Source organism: Hyposmocoma kahamanoa, unplaced genomic scaffold, assembly GCF_003589595.1.
Source record: "Hyposmocoma kahamanoa isolate Upper Pololo Valley unplaced genomic scaffold, ASM358959v1 88, whole genome shotgun sequence".
NCBI classification, from domain to species: Eukaryota; Metazoa; Arthropoda; class Insecta; order Lepidoptera; family Cosmopterigidae; genus Hyposmocoma; species Hyposmocoma kahamanoa.
In genome coordinates, this window is record NW_020654466.1 from 4,236,963 (window position 1) to 4,250,908 (window position 13,946).

At 33.0% G+C, this 13,946-nt stretch overlaps 1 protein-coding gene across 2 annotated transcripts in view; it reads right to left on the minus strand.

Annotated features, from left to right (window-relative positions):
- Nucleotides 1–13,946, minus strand: part of LOC113236059 (putative inorganic phosphate cotransporter) — a 124,622-nt gene that overhangs the window by 10,587 nt on the left and 100,089 nt on the right. The gene's annotated exons all lie outside the window — the stretch shown is intronic.

Sequence of the window (13,946 nt, forward strand, 5' to 3'; positions counted from 1 at the left end):
GAATCGAAAATACGTAACGTCATCTTAAATGCCAACCGTGTCCATTTCGAAGTACATGAGGTACATGATACGGTTGTCAAAGGGAAGTACATCAAATGTCAAAACAAATGTTTTCCAAGTGTTTTATTGAATTATTCGTATACGTATTGTAATAAAATGGACAAAAATATTGACAGTGAGAACAATTAAGTATTAATAGAAATTCGTTGCTGCAGCATTATGGGATGTGGCATTTGAAAAAGCGAAGATCGACCAAATGTAACATTGTACAGGCACGTGTTATTTTTCTGTCTATAAATCACACAAAAGCCCTGATATCTCATGTAGTTAGACATATTTAAGTGGTTTATTCATAAATCTTGCCAAGTTTTGCTTTGGTTTCTTCAGATTGCCTGTTTGTTTGTATATTTTGATGATTGTTGTTAACGATTATTTTGAGATAGTGTTGTTCTTGGAAGCGCACATATTATCGATATTCTGTTATTAAAATAATTAACTACGAGGTTTTTATTATTTTATTATTGTTGTTTTTGCTATTTCAAGTTTACCTACAAATCAAAAAAGAAAATAGAATGGTTGGAAATCATACATTGAATCAAAGATCATCTTCATTTATTCGCTTCATTTTGAAGAATGAAATTTTAACATAACTTTGAATGTAACTAGATTACATGTTAATGTAATCCCATCATTAGGCTTATTGGTGAATAATTTTATATTTAATTTAGATTAAACACGACTCATTTACTAGGCATTCTCAGTCCCTGAAAACAAAATTATCCACTCGTTTCCGATTTTTTCTCACTAACAACTCTAACTACTAAAAACTCTTATTTTATAAAGCCAGCAATACAAACACCATGTTGGTCTAACGTTGCCTGGTAAGGCCAATAGCAACGTATAGACAGCCTATTTGCCTTGCCATCGTTCGGTGTCATTCGCCTAGCTGATCGAGTGAAGGCGAGCGCTAACGTGTATAGCTATATATACGAGTAACTCGCAGTCGCTCGTGACTACTTGTCTGACTTCGGAGAAGTGTCGATTTTTCTGCACAAATCAAAGGCGCTCGGCCAATAGTAGTCAATTGACATCGTGTAATCACACATTTGCATGCTATTTAATATATGCGAAACATGTTTATACTAACACTGTTTCTTATTACATCTCCTGTTATACCATGGTTTAAGCAAATAAACGTATGATAATAATATTATTATTGATAATATTACTATTTTCATTTATTTCTAAAATTAAATGGAACTATTAAAGATTCACTTAAATCAGTCACTGATATTAATTCTATACTAACGCATATATACAAAAAAGCACTATACGGAATCTGTTTAAAAATTTCTCTACGAAAATAAGAACCTTAGATATTTGATAAGATAGATAAGATTAGATAGAGGTTGTTAATGTGTAGGATTTATGTTTTAAATTTTTCGGGTTTTTTTATACTCTCAAATTACAAATATTATTTTTTTCTGTGCAAATTCACTTTTCGTAATATTTGAGTATTTGTAAGCGCAAAACAATGAATTCAAAATTTCATGTGACATTCCCGGATATTCTCATAATAACCTAAAATATTCCCATATGGAATATTGATCGACATTAATTAAATGTTTGCATGTCGATAATGACTTATCGATAGATTATGGTACGACACTAAAGAAATCCGCCATTTGTTCGTTAAATTTTTGTTTAGGTATGCACGTTCATTCCGTAATTAGGGCAGCTCCTTTCTTTTATTTTTTTTCCATACTCTAATACTGTGGCCGTTCCTAAATATGGAGAAAATAAAAAGAACTCATACCATTGCGTTGTGAGAAGCCTGTAATTTGTGACAATCAATAACCACGAAAGCTTACAGGATGGAAAAAAAATAAACGAAAGTCTTAAATTAAATCTTTATTTCGACGTTATTCAAATATTGGCATACTATTTTTTCTCTTTTTCATTTTTTGACCTTAGACAATTTCCATCCTCTAAGATTTTGACATATAATTACATTTAATTTTTTTTTTTCGGAATTCTCACAGATAAAACCAAAAACAAAGATCCGCAACAAGCACGTAAAAAAATTCGTAAGTAAAGTTACGAATAGTAACCACTAGTTCGTTCCGTGGCTTAATTGACACAGTGTCTGGCATGGTTTGCTGAAAGACGTTAATTCGAAGCAGCCGGATCGAAGGAATTTTTTCTTAGTGTTCGGTCTTTGTATTGCTAAAGTACTACTATGTAGCTTACCATCAGGCGCTCGACTTGTATCGTCCCGTCACTTGATTATACAAAAAGAACCTTTAGCTAAGTTTCGTTTAAAGTAAACGATTCTTTTATGGGGAACTGTATGTATATGTTTTACGGAGATTCCGGAGTACATATTAAAATTATTATTTCCTAAGTTTAAAACCTACATTGAAAATATATTGAAAAATTATATTACATAATTTAAGACTTAGTACCTGTTACATAAAGGTGCATGGAAAAACAGACATGACTCTAGATTCCATACAAATTTGATTCAAAGTGTATTCCTAGCATTTAAGTTTATTTCAAAAGCGAAATCACTAGAGTTTCTTGCTCGTTGTTCTCGGAGAAGTCAGCACAGTGAACAAGCAGTAAGTAAAAAATTATGTTACTAGTGTAAATTGATTTTACCTATGGAATAAATTATTATTTGACTTTATCGGTAGCTTTACTCACGATAGATAATATGATAAATCTTAAAAGATAATTCTCTAACTACTATGAATGCTAATATACCGAACTCGCGAGTAGGTAGGTACCTACTTTAAACGGTCTCCGAGTCTACTTACAAACATCTACACGCAAATTTGAAGTATTACGTACAAACGATCTAGTACATAAATATCAATGCAAACTGAAACTACTTTTATGCGATAATGAATTTCTTTCGTAGAAATTGTAATTTAATTTATTTAATGGATGTCGTTACATTTTGATACTATTTTATATTTAATTTTATTATTGTTTATATTACTTACGATAACATTATTATATTATGATATTGATAACATGAAAGAAATGATTCTATTAAGTTTCGTAGATAAATTCAATCGCATCTTAAAGTATATACGTATGTTAATATTAATTAATCTAGTGGTAATGTTTATTATACTTGTTGGGTACTTATTTATAAACATTCACTATCTGATATGAAAATTGGCACAATTTCGAAGCAATTAAATTTAAATCATTAACCGGAAATCTGAGGGACAATTCTCGTATGCAGCGACATTTCTTGATTTCGATTATCATTTCTTGATGTCGTTATTTCGAAATCAAGAAAATGCGTAGGTAATGCATACAAAACATTTCACCTAAATAAAATTAAAAAAAAATAAAATAAAATGTGTATTAAAATATAAAGTAAAATGTTAATACACATTTAATTTTTATCAATTATATTCAAGCATAATTGACAAAGAATCTTATATCTACACTTAAATTAATAGCTGTCACGTCTGTTTTGATCGATATTTTATTTTTGCTTATTGTCGGTGTCTTCTAGATTTTGTCGGTGTCCTCTAGATCTTGCCGGTATCGAGTTTTACACATCGTCATGTCATTTCCCTGTCACCACAATGTCAATTGTATCTTTCAAATTTATGTACACTTTTCGCCACTTTCAAGGAGAATGTAAACACCCTTGCCCTCCACATTGCACTTATTTAAAATTATGTAAAAGGAAAAATATTTAAACATGAAATTTTATTTGTGTATTATTATCCTTTATTTAATTATTATCATACTTTTAATGTCTATTTTAAAAATAATGTTCGTAGTCAATTTGTTACGAATAAAGTAATTTCCGAATAAAGTACCTAAAGTTTTAATAAAATGTAATGAATACAGCAAGAACTTACGTCAAACAAAGGTAATAAGATTAAAATTAACAAAACGAAATCAATTTCCCTTTGGCAGAATATTAGAATAAATGCTTGATCTTAAACTTGGCAATGAGATTGTAAATACACTGCCAAGATGTCAATTATGTGTACAATATTAAATACTAAAATATCACTTTATTATTTTAAATAGAAATTAAGTTTTTAAAAAACCTATCCACAAGGTTACGTTTTCTTCGAATGCAAATTCTATACCTACATAACAGCTAAAACTTGCGATAGATAGACTCTCATTCTTTTGTCATTCGACATTTTACCCCGTATACATTTTTTTCAAATTTGTTTTTTTTTCCCCGTAGGTACAGAGCTTTTTGTTTTTATTAAGAGTTTTGGCTTGAATGCTAGTCCTTTGAGTCTTGTTTTAATTTAATTATCGGGATCCTCAATAAATATTTTCCATTGCAAATCTAATACATTATGTTTTCACTGGCTTTAAAATAACTAAAATAAATAATAGTTTTCTTGTTTGGGTTTTCTAAAAAGTATTTTAAGCGGCGGGAGTCAATATATGTATATGTTATCACTTAAATCACATTATTGTCACTTTGAACAAAAACTTTGAATTCGTAATTAGTGGAATTTTCAGGACAAAATCTTTTGTAGTTTGGTTTAAAATATACTATTTCTTTCTTCGTATTTTCTTCATAATATACTTAAAATAAAAATAATCTTTGTAGAACTGTACTTGTAACTTCAAAAGCCCGCCATTTTTCTATGTACAGAGTAGGTATGTAGTAGGTATAAAGGCTGACGGATTTCTTTAAACGTCACTTCACGTAATGATCATCGATATTTTGACAAGAGACATCACATCGCGTCAATCATTTTTCACTTCTCTTGCCAATATACTGTACAGCGCACAATATTCTTGTTTAAAGACAGACAGGTAGAATATTTTTTTCCTTGAATATGAAGTAATGAGTTTTACTGTTAAGTAATGGAAGGACGTGAAAACCGCAAACAAATCTGCTTGTTGCATTTTTATTGCACCGATATTTCCATTGTAGGTACAAGGTCAAGACCAAATCAAGGTGGATACTTAGGATTTAAATTGAACTCTAGTTCCAAAACCAAGGTGTCAGGTTTGATATGCTCTTGACTGTAAGTATATATAATTGTCACGTATACAGGGTTATTTGAAAAATACTAACAAATATTATAGTCTTGCGAGATTGTTGGTATTTTAAAAGTAACCCTATATAGATACATAGGTCTGAGTTTTGCGTGTTAAGCCTACAAGTGTCCCAAAATTAATTTTTCACTATATGTTTATTAATTTTTATCATTTTTAACCGATTTCAAGAAAAGGAGGACGTTCTCAATTCGGCAGTATTTTTACGCGTTAACTCCCGGCATTTTTTTCCATTTATTTTGGAACATGATCCATAGTAATGTTAGTAATACAGTAAATTTTTCTTACGTGCTATGGTTAGTACAATACAAAATTACTTAATTCTAGTGAAATGCTAAGTCTAGACCACTACCATATACACGTGCAGTTGCGAAGGCATTTGTGAACCGATTTTGATGATTCTTTTTTGTTGGAAAAAGGGTACCTCGGTGGTCCCATTTAAATTGGAAGGAAATATTCCACCTTTAAGGGTGGTAAACAAATAACTTTTGAAGTTTCTTTTACAAAAAAGTTATTATCAAGAATATTTGCAAATTGGAGTAGTTTTACAGGTATAGTTTGCGAAATATTATTTAGTATTATCAAGACATTCATAAGCACATTTAATACCATGTGACGGGACGAACAAGTCATTAGCCTGGTAACGCCTGTCCATAACAGCTGCATAGTCACTGAGTTTTAAATCGAAAAGATTTGAGGGGCACTGCCCTGCACCCGTCACCCTGAGACACAAGTTGACAAGTCTCACGTGCCTGTAATTTCACCCTTCGAAACTGAAATACAGTTTGTACTACTCTTCAAAAAGTAAGCGTCACTTTACAAAATAATGAAGAAATAATTATATAATAGTGAGTCATAAGTACACAATAGTGTACATATGCAGATTAACGTAAGGAATACTGCATAAACATAAACTGTTTGGCGCTAAAAATAGGTGACAGTACTACCCTGGACAAACTCTTTTCGGTATCGGAAGTATAGTAGAATCTAGTGGCTTATGTAAAGGAGCATTAGCAATAAATCGTATCTTAGATATAATGAAGCCTCATGTGATCATACGTAATAAGTTTTTCTATCACACGACTTATTAAAATAATAATATCGAGTTCTAAGGTTTTCGCGATTGTTACATATAGGAAATAAAACTATTTTTTAAATATTAATTAAAAATATAAATTAATTCAATAATTTGTAAAACGTAATGCAGCGTAAACTGGAATGTTTCTTTGTAAAATTAAGAATAAGGTAACTTTTGTAACTATAGTGGAAAAAATAGGGTGTTTTGCATTAATATTAGACATAACTGGTTGATGACTGTACCACCTCAGTGAACCATGACCATGGGACCTGTAAAGGGCCCGAAACGTTGGTCTGTTTGAAAAACAAATATCTATACTCAATTTAAATCCGGAAAAATAATTTCATTACGTATTATGTGCAATTTTATAACTGTCATATTTAAGCAAAAAAATGTTTATCGAGGGACTAAAACAAGCCAATATGTGTACCCGAGCTGGTTAGACACCCGTGATTTAGCGAGGTTGTCTATTACTCCGAGGGTTTATATTGGCTTTTAGGTCTTGAGGTGAAAACTAGACTTCGATTGCGAGAAAAAAAAATTCAATCATTTTCGCTCTACAACAAAATTACGAACCAAAATTCTGAAGCTTTCGCGGTATTTTTTTTTCCAACACAGAAATCTCACTAATGTCGCAAATGGCTCCATCGGCTATGCGGAAAAACCATGGAACTAAAACCGAGCGTACTATTGGCTGTTTGCTTACTCGAAGTAAATTTAAAAAATTGGTACTTTTTACTGTGGAATAAAGGATGCGCTTTATTACTCCCGCTACGTAAGGCTATATTGACGTAATTTTAGTGCATGAGAAATGAAAAAGTTATAAGACTAATTTCGTTTCTAGAATCTTTAAACCTCTTTTGGTAAAAGTTTTAATTTTGCAAATATGACCTCATTACACCAAGCGCGCGAAAGCTGCTTTTCAGGTTCCACCTTAATACACGGGAATGTCGATTTATTGTACCGGCAATTGTCAGACTTCTTAACAATTAAATATACTTTTTTTAATTAATGGGAGCATTATTTTGATGAGCATAAGAATATTATATTAATATAGTGAGCAAAAGAAAAAATAAAAGGCCCTTTCGACTTGTATCTTTGGAGAAGAATAAAACAAAAGACAGTCGGCTCAGTTTAGCACGTGCACTCCGTGTATCTACTCAGTTGAATCAATTTGGGTCGAGGAGGTATTAATATTTACAGCACAGCTGATTATTTTTTGCGATTTGAAAGGAGGTGTTTGCTTTTGTATACCGAACATTAAGAGGACATAAGCCGATAATTAATAGGGGCATTATGTCGATTCGACTATTACATTATCATTACATTTTTAAAGCACTAGAAAACAAAAACATAATAGTTTTTTTATGATACCACGTGACGGTGCGAAAAAGTTGTGCGCCTGTTGGTAAGCGACACGCCTAGCGCCTGTCTGTAGCAGTATAACATAAACATTATTAAGTTTTATCGTACGCTCGATCGTCATACAAATCCACTCCACGTGATTACGCAGCTGTTGCCGCTGCCCGACCTAGTACTCCACAACCACAACCCAGGCAACCAATGAAGGGAAAACCGAAAAAGAAACTCGTATCTGGAGCTGCGTCGTCAGTACCACCGAGACGAGTTGATTAGTGCGACGAGGACGGCTTTCGGAAGGTGGAAAAGAAAAAGAAGAACATCAGCCGAAACCTTAGTGGCACCGCCCTGACTGGCCCGAATCATTTATTGCGTCCAGCGATACCGACGACGTTGTTATACGTGTCGCGTCTTCATTACTCCACCAAGTCTGCGGATATTGTGGAGTACATGCGAGTGAAGGCCAACGCAAACCTGAGAGTCGAGCGGTTGGAGTCGCGCCACAATGTGAATTTTAATTCATTTGTGGTGCGAGTACCAACTCAACACCTGTCGACCTTCATGAGAGAAGACTTTTGGCCGAAGGGTGTCATGTACCGGCGTTTCCGAGGACGGCTACCGGACACCCACGTTGCGTCACACGTCGAAGTACATACGTGTAAATAAATAGTATTATATGTATATTATCATGTTATATTGTATTTATGATTAGTCCGTAAGGTATTTATTTAATATTTCTGTTATTGTTTTATTATATTATTGACATATTATATGTATGTTAGTATGTAAGTTATGTATCTATGGGTCCTAGTTGCCTGAAATAAATAAATAAAAAATAATAATAATAATAATTTTTATTTTCTAACACAGGGTCGTGCACAAAATTTTAATATTAAATTTGGAGTTAGTATATTGTTAGTTACATAAGGTTTTTTATTATTTACATTTATTTAACATTACGTGTCACTACAGTGCCGGCACGCTGTGATGACCGTTTCGACAGATTACAATAGTGAGGTCAAATCTCAATTAATTATCGAAAAAATATATATATTTTTTCGATAATTAATTGAGATTTGAAATTTATAACTAGTATTGTAAGGAGTTAGCTGAATAAAAAGTTTCAATAAAACGAAGACAAAAATGTTTACTTAATATATCGTCAATTCGAAACTGCTTTGTTGTGCATTGAGCTTTGACGTGAGTTTACCGGAGGTAGAATTATGCTGTCCAGCGATCGTATAAAGCTCAACTCACACTGGCGCAGAGTCGAAGCGTCGCGTCGCGTCCTGTATTTCCACTACACCGCTTGACGACGCGCGACGACACTCGCATTAGTGCGTCGTCGGGATCACAATGTGGTCGGCGTCAGACGCCTCACGGCGCCCAAGTGACGCGCGGCAGTGCGCGTCGATGCTTCCATGAGTCAAAGCGCGTCGACACTCGATTCCATATTTGCGAAACACAAATTTGTACCTTAATAATAGGAAAATAGAGATGAATATGCCACAGGCGAACAACATGTCGCGTCGCGACGCTTCGACTCTGCGCCAGTGTGAGTTGAGCCTAAGTCTTCTATAAGTGACGATCATATTAGATTTCATTTTTTAAATTTCGAATTTCGAAAAACAAATGTCTATTTGAGTCATAAAATTATACATTCCATAAATTTTACTGCACGTCTCTATTGACAACCATGTACCTCAATTAGCTCCTTCAACGTAGTTACGAATTAATACGAAACTTGATGAGCGGACAAACGTCAAAACGGCCATCACAGCGTGCATCACACTATAAGAAATATTCATGCGATCCGGCTGGATACAACAAAAAAAGAAATATCATGGTAGTAAAACATTGTGGTATTCAATAAAACTTCACAATAAGTACGTGTTAAGAATTAATTTTAAATTTTATTTCTAAATAGTACTTTTTTGTATAGGTTTGAGGTTTTTACAATTTAACGACATTAACATTTCACACGGAATTTCGTTCATTAGATAAATATTATATTATTATATATTTCAATTCATATATAATTCATAATTTTTACCATAAAGATTGTGATAAGACGATATCACCAAAATTTATTATTGTAGATATTTGGCATCTTTATTTCACCATATTGTCGGTAGATTGTAAACTTTTATTGTAGCAGCATATATTTTATTTTTTCATGTATCGAGTTGTTCGGTTTTGCGATTGTTATACATAGGAGTCACCCGCGACCATAGGACTTGTTAAAGGCCAGAAACATTGATTTGTTTGAAAAAAACAAATAAATATACGCGACTTAGGGTCGTATTCCAGAACTCTACTCAATGCTCAAGTCAGGATTTGAGCAGACTTGATTGATTGATTGATGATTTCAAGCACTGGAAATACGACCTTAATGGCAGAGACTTGAGTATGATTTCGAGTGCATTAAACCATACTCAAATCCTGACTTGAGCATTGAGTAGAGTTCTAGAATACGACCCTAAGAGACGACGCGCGTTTCACGACGGGTGTACGAGCCGCAGACGCGATGCTATCTAACAAGTGATTCCGTTCAAATACGCGCAAACATCGCGTTGCTAACAAAAAACTTATGTACTCTGGAGTTTACATTTAGAATTTCATGTAGTTGCTTCCTTTCAAAAACTTACTGAAACTAACAAACAAAGCTAAAATTAAAACTATCTCTTATTAAAAGGCGCGACAACAGCGCGTCTGCGAGACGCGTGTACACGCAAATGACGCGAGATTTTTTAATTACAATTTTTACAGGTTTATATCTTTTAACATTTAGTGCAATAGACAACTACTCTACAATTACTTGGTGTTTAATATAAACTCCGCTTACAGATCTGATAGGTGGAGGCTTAGCAATGAAAATTAGCAATGTTGAGTCTTCATCCTTTTTGTCCACATTACTGGTTTTTTTCTTTTAATTGTTCGCTTACATTGCATATGTGTCTGATTTATGTGTTTTGTGGGTGTGTGATAAAAACAGTTTTGATGTATGACCACATTTTCCTTTATTGTATCAAAGGTATGATATATTGAGATCAAATATTTTTATTTCACAAAAACATTTGTTAAAAAGTAAAAAAATCTATGTAAAGCCTAAATAAATATGCAGTTTCCGAGTACAACTTTTTTAAAACGTGCTTAAATGTAAAATCATACACTTTTTTATCTGATACAAATATTGCTCACCTATATTTCATGAATCATACCTTAATTTACTTATCATAGTAACCTCATTATCTTTTCTAGGTTTTCAACAAACATTGTGATGCAGTGTTTGTGTTGCCGTCAATTGAGTGTGTTAGGAGATTTTTATACTTTAAAGATAGCCGAAAATTAATTGTATTTTATATAACGAAACACTGGAATGTTCTTTGACAAGAAAAATATCGTTAAGTGTAATGACCCAGAGCCTAACTATTAAGTTAGCCAAAAATTATGTGGGGGTATCAAAGCAATATAAGAAAATAAATATGAAACTTTCGGGTAACTTTAGAATTCCCATTTCATAAAACATCCTGTCTTTACTTATAAAAATACAGATCTCAATGTCATTTGTTGGTCTCTGCTTTATCAAAGTTGTGTCCGTTCAAAGAATTTTACAAATTACAAAGACCGGAACAAGTAAAAATCTGAAAGGGCTATGTCAGGCGAATACGGTGGATGGTTTAACACATCTCAGCCTACTGGAATAGTCTTTGACTTCTTTGTAAAGATGTGTGTTGTTGTGCATTATTATGATGAAATACGAAATGTTGAAATACCTTTGCGATTCACTAGCTCTATGCGTTTTTCATTAATTATAAACTTAAAACTTTCACGCCTATTCATAAAATGTGCTCTAAAATATTATTTATAAAATGACCATAGACAATATAAAATTTAGAAAAAAGTTTTTTTTTTGTTAACGTTAACAAGTGGGATTCGCTCTGGACCTTTCGGAGGGAAGTGTCGTTTTTATTTTGACATTCAATTATTTTGTGAAATCTAGTTTAAAGTGGAATAGGATAGTGCTATTGTGCCTTAATCGAATATTAAAACGCGAAATTATACGAATCTCGAACTAAAATACCCGTATCGGCCCGTTTTAAGGAATCCCGAGTCAATCCAAGCACGCCGCCTCAAATTGCCTATCCTCTTTGTGGCGGCCATATTTACAGAAACATAATTGAACGAAGACATGGCTCAAAGGACTTGTATCCAAGCCAAAATTATTAATAAAAAAAAATTAACAAGTGGCTAAAACCGCACGGACTTTTTGGCCAACCATTGCAATGAGTGGCGGATTTGCAGTCTTAGCCGCCCTAGGCCCCACGCAATGTAGTCAGTACCAGCCGCTCCTTTTTCAGCACCCATCATATACTAGTAAACGTATCTATATTTTATACATAAAATGTACGAAAGTGATTTAGGAAGATTATTGTTATACGATGCCGTGCAGACGGCCCGCTATGATGTGCGTGAGCCTGTAGAATATTAAGGTACTTTGAGTTATTTCTTGTCGTCATCAGTGAATTTTTTGTCACAATTGGCTGCTAAGTGGCCGATAAATAACTCAAGAAACCACAAATGCCAAACCAAATCAGATCCATTTTCTCTCTAAGCGGTTTCTCGATACAAAATATTCTTAAATTGGGATTGTGTCACCAGGAAAAATATTTTTATGTATTGTTTGGTAAAACATCAAACAAACAATGCATTGTTTTTATCAGTGTTTAGAGTTTAGAAGTTACGAGGCAAATAAGTCGTGAATATTTTTGTATATGAAATATAATTACTTGCCCCTTTCAATGAGAACAGAGGACCTACCAATCTACCGTCCTTATCATAAACAACGTAATCGACATTTTAGCGAAATTGAGTGTTCAACATACCAGGGATCAGCAAAAAGTGATCTACAACCCTCTATAAGCGTTTTTTTTTTATCTTACTTAGTTTCATTTTTATCGTTAAACAAAAGAAACGTAATTAACATTTTTCAAAGAAAAAATTTTAAGTACCAATATATCGAAAGTTACACGTTACCCTCTGTCATAAACGCACATTTATGACAGAGAGCAGAAATGTAAAAAAATTGTTCTACTTCACATTTGCCACGCTGCACAATTATCAACTTTCATTTTATGTATATGGCAGAAAAAACTACCAAATTTGAAGTTTCTATGCCTAATAGTTTTGAGAATAATGTGAGGCGAGAGTTTCGATTCCTATAGTCTGTCCTTTTTGAAGACGGAGTTAAATGATCATCATCCATTATTCATTATTCATCCAATTATTAAACATAAGTTCATTCGAATTGTCAATTTTTATAATTTCATACACATTTATGTGTATGAAATAAAAAAAAAACAAAAAATACAAAGAGAAAACATATTTTAAAGTTTTTAATTTTTATTCAATATTGATAATCAAATCCGGCTATTATTGTTAAAATATATAAAAATAAAAATTGATCTCGATACTAGGAGGCTAACTGTCAAAATAACAATAAAGAAGGCAACAACGCAATTAAGTAGTAATCATTCGAACGTCGTAACATTCACAATAAAATTTATCTTATTTCACAATTTATCGATAAAACTATCGACAACAACTACATAACTATTTAAAATTTTTTGAACACTGGCAACCCTACATGTCATTTTACTCCGTATTCAAAAAAGACAAACAATAAAACAAATAACAAATACGTAGTGATTAGATCCTCTTTGTAACAAATTGTACTTCGGCCCTTAGCTATTTTCTGGTAACATAAGCAATCATGCCTTACAAGTGTTTCATTTTAATTTGCATTTATAATGCTTCTGTCAACATTAAGCATTTATAACGTGAATGTAGATCAATAACGTGTTTACGTCATGAGTTTTTATACAAAAAACACTAAGCAATAATTACGAGTAGTACGTGGAATAAAACGATTTTCTAAAGCACGCGTGAAATAAATACTCAATTGATATAAAGAATGGGTTAATAAATGTTTTGGAAGTTTGCCAGACAGGTAAAAAAACAGTCAGGTGATGCCTAAAAGAAAAAGACACACAGACACACAATAGGAAGATGTGACTACATCATGGACTCAATGGAATAGGAATTGGGGAACTTTTGTCTAATAAGGAACTCACCACATTTATTCACACGGAATCGCCTTGAGTCGGTTAGAAAAACCTTTATGTCCATGCAATAAGAGCGAAAAAGACTTTACGAGTTTCTTTTCCGCTCGGATCGCCGACACGAAACGCACAATGTAATTTTTGCTCTTATTACATGGACATAAGCCGGTTAGAAGCCTTCGAAATGTGGGTTTATCGAAGAATTTTCAAAATATCGTGGACGGATAGAGTCACATTGGTCAACGTATTGCGGTGTAAACAAGAGGACGCTGCAGTGCTTCAGGCACATCATACGGAGTAATAAATACTCTCTACTGCAACTC